Here is a 9,803-nt window from a genome sequence, read left to right as displayed (position 1 = left end):
TTACTTAAGTTAATGAAACCAAAAGGAAAATTTCATAATTTTATACTATAATTGATGTTACCAGTGCAGTTACCATCCCAATGAATATGGCTGTTGCATCTTTCATTTAAAGGCCAAAAACACAAAAACGAAACAAAATCAAACAAATAACAATGCTAAAGAATTAACATATGTGAGTTAAGGGGCTTGAATGTGTAACATTTGGCATTTATCAACTGGTATATAGATTTCATAAATGTAATTTCTCTGGCTCATCACTCAAGTTATTGGATACAAAGCAAAGCAATGTCTCGGAATGATTCTTGCTCCATTAGGAGTACTTTGCATGCACGCCAGTAAGTTGTATAATACAGTCTCTACCAATCTATAAAAAAGATCACATTGTTTAACAATCTATGGTAGTTGAACTGGACATCGGTGCTAAAGTAAAGGTATTGAATAGTCAAGAAAGGTATTGTATAGTCAAGAAGCCTTTCGCATCATAAGATAAAGCAAGGTGCAATGAGGCTAACAATTTCTTTCCATTAGAACGCAACGAGTTTAACAAAACAGGTTTCTATTACTATTCTCAAGGGATGAATCCTTGGTGGGGTTTGCTTCATAGTGATTTTGTCTTACAACAAGGCCAAGACACTTTGGTAATCATGAGTAGCCTTTATAAGAATCAATACAAACATATATATAATTTATGGACTCTTTACATCATGACAATGAAAGGCCTAAAATCAAATGCATGCATGATTACCATCAATTTTCTTCAATTCCTTTTTTTTTTTCTTTTTTTTTTCTTCTTCTTCTTCTTAATAATCAACATGCAAAACCTATTTTTAGTTTATTGGCGTTTCATTTTAATTCATACAAGAGTAATATAACAACAAGAACGCTGGTGTCAATAGTAGAAATACTAAAAGATAAATGTAAGTATATACCAGATTTCATATACTTCACAGGTTGGCTCGAGCATAAAGATGTCCCAATAAATGCCATACAGTGGTTGGAAATATCCATTGTGTCAAAACAGTTGCATTGCATCTTCAAGATACAGCAACCTAGCACAAGCAATTACATAACGTTCTCATGGCCACGAGAACAGCAACATGTTCATTCCAAAAGCATCCTCCGATGCTCATGATGCAGAACTAAAATGGAAAGTAATATTAGTAGGGGGCGAAAAGCTTTACAGAATAACATATAAGGAAAGCTACACCTGTTTTCTACATCGATCATCAACATTTTGGATGCTACATACATGAAATTTTTGCTCACTTCACCATCAGATTCTTTTTCTTTTTAAATCCCATCTTTTTTGGGCTACCAATAATCTTGACAAGAGCAGGAACCATCCTTGAAATGGTGAAAACGAGTAGAGTCTTTCACAATAATTTCTCTGACCACAAGCTTGGAGATAAATTTTATGGTGGAATGACAATCATTACATACTCTAAGGTTCTTCATAATTCTCAAGGTAATGTTCTCTGGAGTACTTAATAGCCCAAATGCAATCGCAAGTTTTTCACTGTGATGTCTAAGCATATGTTCCTTTACCTCTTGCTCAAGGTCGCGTAGTACTGATTTAGTATCAGGAATGAAACCCATCTTTTTTATCTACTTCCAGATCCTTTCCATCATATTGTATATGGCATCTTTCTGTGGGTGAAACCCATCTTCGACCCCAAAGACATGGACTTTGTTCTGTACCTGAAGCCAACTAAATCCTTGATCTTTCTTTACTCCTCTATCTTTCCTTGATTTTCTAATTTCAGCAGCAGCATCCTTTGATCTCCCACAAGCTAAATATAAGTTAGTTAGGTATGAGTAGGCCCCACTATTGCAAGTCTCAAGAAGAAGCAATCTTTTTGCCGCAACTTTTGCTAGGTCCACATTTTTATGAACCTTACAAGAAGGTAAAAGTGAACCCCAAGATATTGTTAGACTACATGACACACTTAAGCCACCTAAGCCACCTAAGCTGCCAGGTCAACCTATCAAACTCACTGACTATGCAGCCACATCATCTTCATCAATTAGCATAGCAAAATCTCATAAAGACAAAGATCTTGCAGCTGTCGAGGATCCTTGTGATTCATCACATCTAGCCTTACCATCAGTCAATGATGCAGCTAAGAAAAGAAGATCATCTCTCCTTGCTGCTATGACACGAAGATATGCACACATAAGGAAAGATTTGATGTAATCTTATAGGTTGTTTTGTAAACACACAATCATATAATATCATGGATGATTGTGTGTAATAGATGCTTGATTTGTATAGTTATTCTTTCCTTACATTTACATTGTAATTAGCTTATATAAACTCATGTATCATTCGGTATGAATTATTGAATACAGAAAGTTATTCAGCCATATTCTTAGTCCTCACTGAATTATTTTATGGTATCAAAGCAGTGAAAGGAAAACTTCTTCGATCCTGCAACAATGGCCAATTCCTCTGCTTCTTCCTCATCTTCTGCTGCACCTCTAACCAACTCCCTCAGCTCCTCATCGCCTGCACCAGTCACCACTACCTTCACCTTACCTAGTATCACTCAACAAATCTCCACCAAACTTGATGGCCCTACAGATTACCTGAATTGGGTAAGTCATTTCAACCCAATTCTAAATACCCACGATCTGATGGGTCTTGTTGATGGGAGTGAGACATGTCGTCTCAAATATGTCATTGATGAAACTGGACAAGTCACCACAACAGTGAATCCAGATTACTCACTTTGGCAGAAGAAGGATCAAAGCCTTCTTAGTTGGTTCAACACAACAATGTCAGACTATATGCTATCCTCCCACTATGGATTAAAGATAGCTAGGCTAGTTTGGACCACACTGTCCACTAGGTATGCATCCTAGTCCAAGGCCAGAGTTTCATACTTAAAGAGACAGTTGCAAACTCTCAATCAGGGTTCTAAGTCTTGCTTAGAATTCCTCAATAAAATCAAATCCTGTTTAGACATGCTTGCTACTGCAGGACAGCCTGCAGGAGATGATGATCTCATCTCCTACATCCTTGGAGGCCTGAATCCTGCCTATACCACCTTCATTACCTTGTTCAACTTCACCACTCGAACAACATCCATGACATTTGAAGAATTTCAATGTGAACTACTCAACCATGAGATCCTGCTCAATAGCCATCAATCATTGCCACATCCACTCACTGAATTAGGCAATTTTGCCCTTTACTCTCAAAAACCAAGACATCCAAGTGACAACTACAACAAAGGGAAGTCAGGGGGCTACTCCAAGAATTCATACCAGCCTGCAGGAGGCTACTCAAGGAATTCATATCAGTCCAATCAGCCAAAAGGCTACCAAAGAAACAACTACCAAAACAATCTCAGGCGACCAGGAGGCAATCACTTCTCACAGAAATCCATTCTTTGTACACCTCCCACTGGCCCTTCTCCTACTTCATTTTCTCCTAGAGCATCCTATAAAATTTATGGGAAGCCTGGACACTTAGCACTGGACTGCTATCACCAAATGGATTACTTTTACCAAGGGAAGAATCCACCTCCACAGTTGTCTACTATGATGGCTCGAACTCATTCCTTTGCTGCAGAACACAATGATGAAGACCCTTGGTTTGCTGACAGTGGAGCTAACAACCATGTCACGGCTGCCTTAGGCAATCTGATGCTTCAAGAACCCTTTAAAGGTGACGATGAGGTTGCTGTAGGTAATGGCACAGGTTTGCCCATATCCAACATAGGTTCATCTATTTTGTACAATTCTAAACACCCTTTCAAATACCCCTTCAAATTGAAACATATTTTGCACTATCCTTCTGCAGCAGCTAACTTGTTATCTATACATAAATTTTGTGTAGACAACAAGTGCTGGTTATACTAAATGACTCTCATTTCTTCGTGAAGGACAACCTCACAGGGCAGACTCTTTTGCAAGGGCCAAGTAGGGATGGACTCTATCCAATCTTTCTGCCCAAATCAGCCAATAAAGTCAATAAGGTTTCAGCATTCCTTGGAGTCATAGCCTCCTCCAAGATATGGCATAGTCGATTAGGGCACCCTGGACCTCCTATTTTGAATAAAATCAGACAACTTGTAAACCTACCTGTACTTGGTCCTATCTCAAATGAAAATTTGTGTGAACCTTGTCAAGTAGCAAAGTCTAAGTGTCTTCCTTTTTCTGATTCTAATAATGTAACTGCCCAACCATTAGAAATAATACATTCTAATTTATGGTGTTCTCCAATTCCTTCTCTTAATGGATGTCGTTACTATGTGATTTTCATTCACAGCTACTCAAGGTTTTCCTAGATTTATCCAATGCATAACAAATCAGATACCTTTGCATGTTTTGTACAATTCAAAAGCCTAGTAGAGAACTTATTGTCTAAGAAAATCAAGGCCTTTCAATCTGATGGAGGAGGGGAATTCACCTCCAATCAATTCAAACACCTCCTAAGTTCAAATGGTATCTTCCACAGAATTTCGTGTCCTCATACCCCTCAACAAAATGGTCTTGCTGAAAGGAAACATAGGCATATAGTGGATACTGGTTTAGCCCTACTAGCTCAATCCCACCTTCCCTTTTCTTATTGGGTTGATGCATTCAATACTGCAATCTACCTAATCAATAGACTTCCCACAACCGTGCTGAAAAATCACTTTCCTTACTTCAAATTGCTTCACAAACAGCCTGATTATTCTCTCCTCAAAGTCTTTGGTTGTGCTTGTTATCTTCTCAGACCTTACAATGCTCACAAGTTGATGTATAGATCAAAGAAATGCATCTTTCTTGGCTACTACTCTAATTACAGAGGCTACAGATGTTATGAACCCCTATCCAAAAAGACCATCATCACTAGACATGCTGTTTTTGATGAGACTACCTATCCAGCAAAAGATTGGTTGTCCACTCCACTGCAGCCCTCTGCAAATGAATCTGCTCCAACCAAGGTAAATCCTTCTACTCCTGTTTTAGTACATTCTATCTCTGCCACACATGCTCCTCAATCTATTGCTGTTGAACCTCTAGTATAGCCTGTTCACTCTGCATGTCCTGATTTAGTCACTAAAGCTGTGTCCACTGAATTCATCCATACAGCTGCCCCTAGCTCACCCTCAACCTCCCCCACAACCTCTCATACGGAACCATCTTCCCTTTCCATTGTATCACCAGCTATAGCAACTCCAGCCACTGCAACAGAAACATCTCTTTCTCCTTCAATCGAAGCACCTGTTCCTATACCCTATCATCCCATGACCACCAGACTTCAGGATAGCACTCGCAAATCCAAAACATTCCCCAACTACAAGCTCTTCCTATCCACTAGACATCCTCTAATGGCCCTTCATTCTAATGCTCCTTTGTCACACCTCCCTTCTGCTCCCACTAGTTTTTCCCAAGCAGTCAAATCTCCTCACTGGCAACAAGCCACGCAGGAAGAATTCCAAGCTCTCCAAGCCAATCAAACTTGGACCCTTTGCCCTAGGCCACCTCATCACAATGTTATCACTAATAAATGGGTTTTTAAGGTGAAACAGAAAGCTGACGACACTCTTGACAGATTTAAGGCTCGACTTGTAGCTAAGGGGTTTCAACAACGAGATGGTCTGGATTACACTGAAACCTTCAGTCATGTGGTCAAATCTGCAACCATACGAGCTATCCTTGCCTTGGCAGTTCACTTTCAATGGCCTACTAGACAATTGGACGTCTCCAATGCCTTCCTCCATGGTAATTTACAAGAGGAGATCTTTATGGAATTGCCACCAGGTTTTATTGACAACCGATTCCCTAACCATGTTTGCAAACTTCAAAAGGCTATCTATGGACTCAAGCAAGCACCTAGGGCTTGGTTTACCAAGCTTGTTGCTACCTTGCTTGCTCTTGGATTTATTGAATCCAAAATGGATTACTCTCTTTTCATTCTCCATCACAACAATGTGCATCTCTTTCTCCTCATTTATGTAGATGACATCATTGTCACTGGAAACTCCATTCCTGCAATTCAACATCTTGTTTCTTGCTAGCAGCAATCCTTTGCCATGAAGGATCTAGGCTTTTTGCATTACTTCTTGGATGTACAGCCCCTGTCAGGAGGACTTCACCTCTCTCAAACCAAGTATGTGTCTGATCGCCTAGGCCGTGTCAATATGACAGGAGCTAAGCCTGCCAAGACACTTCTTCCAACTGGTTCTCAGCTCTCTTAGCTTGATGGTGATCCTCTCCCAAATGCCTCTGAATACATAATTTAGTAGGAGCACTTGAATACTAGACTTTAACTAGGCCTGGCATTTCCTTTGCTGTTAACCAACTCTGCCAATTCATGCACTCTCTTACTTTTACACATTGGACTGCAGCCAAGAGGGTTTTTAGATATCTCAAAGGCTCCATCAATCATGGTTTACACTTTGCTAGAGGTTCCCTTGACCTCAATGCCTATAGTGACTCGGATTGGGCAGGCAACCCTGATGACAGGAGGTCCACTACTGGCTATGCTCTCTTCTTGGGACCTTGTCTCATTAGCTAGTGTGCTAAGAAGCAGCCAATTGTGTCTAAATCTAGTACTGAGGCTAAATACCGATCCTTAGCCTTTGCTACGGCTAAGCTCTTCTAGTTGAGAATGCTTCTTCAAGAACTGCAGATTTATCTCCATTGCTCTCCTACTCTATGGTGTGACAATCTTGGTGCATTAACCCTGGCTTTTAATCCAGTATATCATGCACGCATCAAACATATTGAGGCGGGCTATCACTTCATCCGTGAGAAAGTGGTCAACAAGGATGTCACCACTAAATATCTGTCCACCCTTGATCAAATTGCAGATATCTTCACTAAGGGCCTCACTACCAATCGGTTTCTTCTTCTCAAAGACAAGCTAAAAGTGTGCTCTCCACCCATTAGCTTGCGGGGGAATGTTAGACTACATGACACACTCGTGCCACCTAAGTTGCCAGGTCAACCTATCAAACTCACTGACTATGCAGCCACATCATCCTCATCAGTTAGCATAGTAAAATCGCATAAAGACAAGGATCTTGCGGCTGTCGAGGATCCTTGTGATTCATCACATCCAGCCTTACCATCAGTCAATGATGTAGCTAAGGAAAGAAGATCATCTCTCCTTGCTGCTATGACATGAAGATATGCACATATAAGGAAAGATTTGATGTAATCTTATAGGTTGTTTTGTAAACACACAATCATATAATATCATGGATGATTGTGTGTAATAGACGCTTAATTTGTATAGTTATTTTTTCCTTACATTTACATTGTAATTACCTTATATAAACTCATGTATCATTCGGTATGAATTATTGAATACATAAAGTTATTCAGCCATATTCTTAGTCTTTACTAAATTATTTTAGATATGACATCTGGTTCAGCAGGCATACTTTTATGAAATCATGTGCTTCTTGTAGCAATCTAGCACACCCAAATAGGTCAATCATGCATGCATAATGGCTTAAGGTGGATTCAATTTTATGTAGATCTTGCATCAAATGATAATACCTCCGACCCTATTCCACCAATCCCACATGTGTATAGGCAGAGAGCACACCAACATAAGTTAAATGGCTAGGCTTAATACCAACTACCAGTATCTCTTCAAAAAGTTCTATGGCTTCTTCTCCATGACCATGCTGAGCCAAAGCACTAATCATGGACGTCCAAGAGATAGTATCTCGATTATTCGGTATTAGATTTAATACTTGCTTTGCATTGTTAAGGCTTCCAGCTTTGGCATCCATGGTAATTAGAGCATTACTCACTGAAACAGATGATGCTTCCCATGATCTTATGGCACTTAAATGAATTTGTTTGCCATGATACAAAAAAACCAAGCTTGAACTTACACTTAACATGGCTGCTTGAGTGTGGTTGTTTGATCATTGATTTGAAAAGCTCCAAAGCTTCATTATTCAAGCCATTCTGCACATAACCTACAATCATAGTTGTCCATGCAACCACATCGCGGTCCCTTAATGAGTCAAATATCTGTCTGGCAGGGTTTATATCCCCAAGCTTGATGTAGCCATCCAACAAGGTTGTAAAAGTTATAACATTGAAAGCTGAAGAACGGCTTTGCTCCACAATCTTTCTTGCAATTTCAACCCCACCGGACTTAGCATACATTGAAGCCAAAGCATTTGCAACTGCCCTAGTGGTATCAAACTCAGTTCTAATGATGTAGGCATAGATTTGTTTCCCAGAATTTAACTTCTCAAGATTGGTGCAGGCTGACAAATCACTTGTCAATGTGAACTTATCAAGCTTTAGTTAAGAATCCTTCAACATGTTTGAGAAGATTTCCAGCGCTTCAACATCAAAACCATGTTGTTGTAACCTGCAACAATTGAATTCCATGAAACTACATCTCGTTATGCCATCTGTTTGAATTGGCCAAGAGCCAGGTCAACCCAAGCAGACTCCATATGCAATGAAATCATAATGTTCCATGATGACGTGTTCCTCAACCTCATTCTATCAAAAAAAAAAATAATAAATAAAATTCTGTTATTGAATCACCACACTTAACATACATGTTTAGCATGGAATTTGCCATAGGAATACATCTACCAAGCCCATGTTTAATGAAGAATGAGTGAACCTTCCTACCAATATCCAAAGCTTCAATAGTGGCACATGAAGCAAGAATATTAGTAATGGTTTATCTCCGCTTTATAAAGTGTGGTCTCCATTTAATATAATCTTTAGAAAAAAGTTAGAGGTCAATATTTTTTCTATATTTGGCTCATAATTTCTCACAATCAACCATTTGATTTATGGACTTATGGGAACCTCACATAAATCAATGGTGAACCCCACAAATCTAAGAGTTGATCAATTGAATTTATAAGAGAATATAGACTAAATATGATAAACTTATTAACCCTAACATTTCTCATTAACTAGTGTTACCTGAACAATTATTCGTAACAAGTGGCTCAAAATATATTTGCAATTGAGGGGAAAATACATTTTACCCCCCCAATTATCCACCCATTTGCACTTTTAACCCCAATGTTTAAAAAGTGACACTTTACCCCCCCCTCCCCCAAACTTCTAAATATATTGTTGCAATTCGACCATTATGACTTTTTTCTTTTCCCAAATGCCCCCATCCCAATTTTTTTTTTTAATTAAAGTTTTTTTAAAAAATAAAAAAATAAAGGGGTGGCCGGCCACCCCAATTGGGCCTGGGGGTGGCTTCGGCCACCCCTTAATTTTTTATTTTGTTTTTATTTGTTTGTTTTTTTGTTTTTTTTGTTTTTAACTTGGGATGTGGGCATTTTGGGAAAAATAGTCGAATTGCAACAATTTGGAAGTTTGGGGAGGTAAAGTGTCACTTTTTAAACATTAGGGTTAAAAGTATAAATAGATGGATAATTCAAGCGGTAAAGTGTATTTTCTCCTATAATTTAAAAATTAAGGGAAAACTTTACTTTGGCTCCCTGAACTTCCACCCGATTTTACGAATCTCTGAACTTCCAAATCTCTCATTTTGGACCCCTAAACTTTCAATTACTCTCAATTAGAACCCTTTCGTTAATTTTAGCTATTAAAAATACAAAAAAGACGAAAATGTCCTTGATTTTCATTTAAAAATAAAAATAAAATAACGTTTTGAAAGTTGAAATTTTATACAAAAGTCAGGGGTATAAACATCATGTAATGTTTAAAATCTGACGGAGGAGTCCACATTGAGAGTAATTGAAAGTTCAGGGGTCCAAAATGAGAGATTTGAAAGTTTATAAAGTTTGTAAAATCGAGTGAAAATTCAGGGGGTCAAAATGAAATTTCTACTTAAATTA

The 9,803-nt window shown here is 38.6% G+C and overlaps 1 pseudogene; it reads right to left on the bottom strand.

Annotated features, from left to right (window-relative positions):
• Nucleotides 1–1,311: 1,311 nt before the first annotated feature.
• On the bottom strand, nucleotides 1,312–8,647 carry LOC132169621 (pentatricopeptide repeat-containing protein At2g22070-like; annotated as a pseudogene).
• Nucleotides 8,648–9,803: the final 1,156 nt, after the last annotated feature.

Source organism: Corylus avellana, chromosome ca2, assembly GCF_901000735.1.
Source record: "Corylus avellana chromosome ca2, CavTom2PMs-1.0".
Classification (NCBI taxonomy): domain Eukaryota; kingdom Viridiplantae; phylum Streptophyta; class Magnoliopsida; order Fagales; family Betulaceae; genus Corylus; species Corylus avellana.
This window is presented reverse-complemented; position numbering and strand designations above follow the sequence as displayed.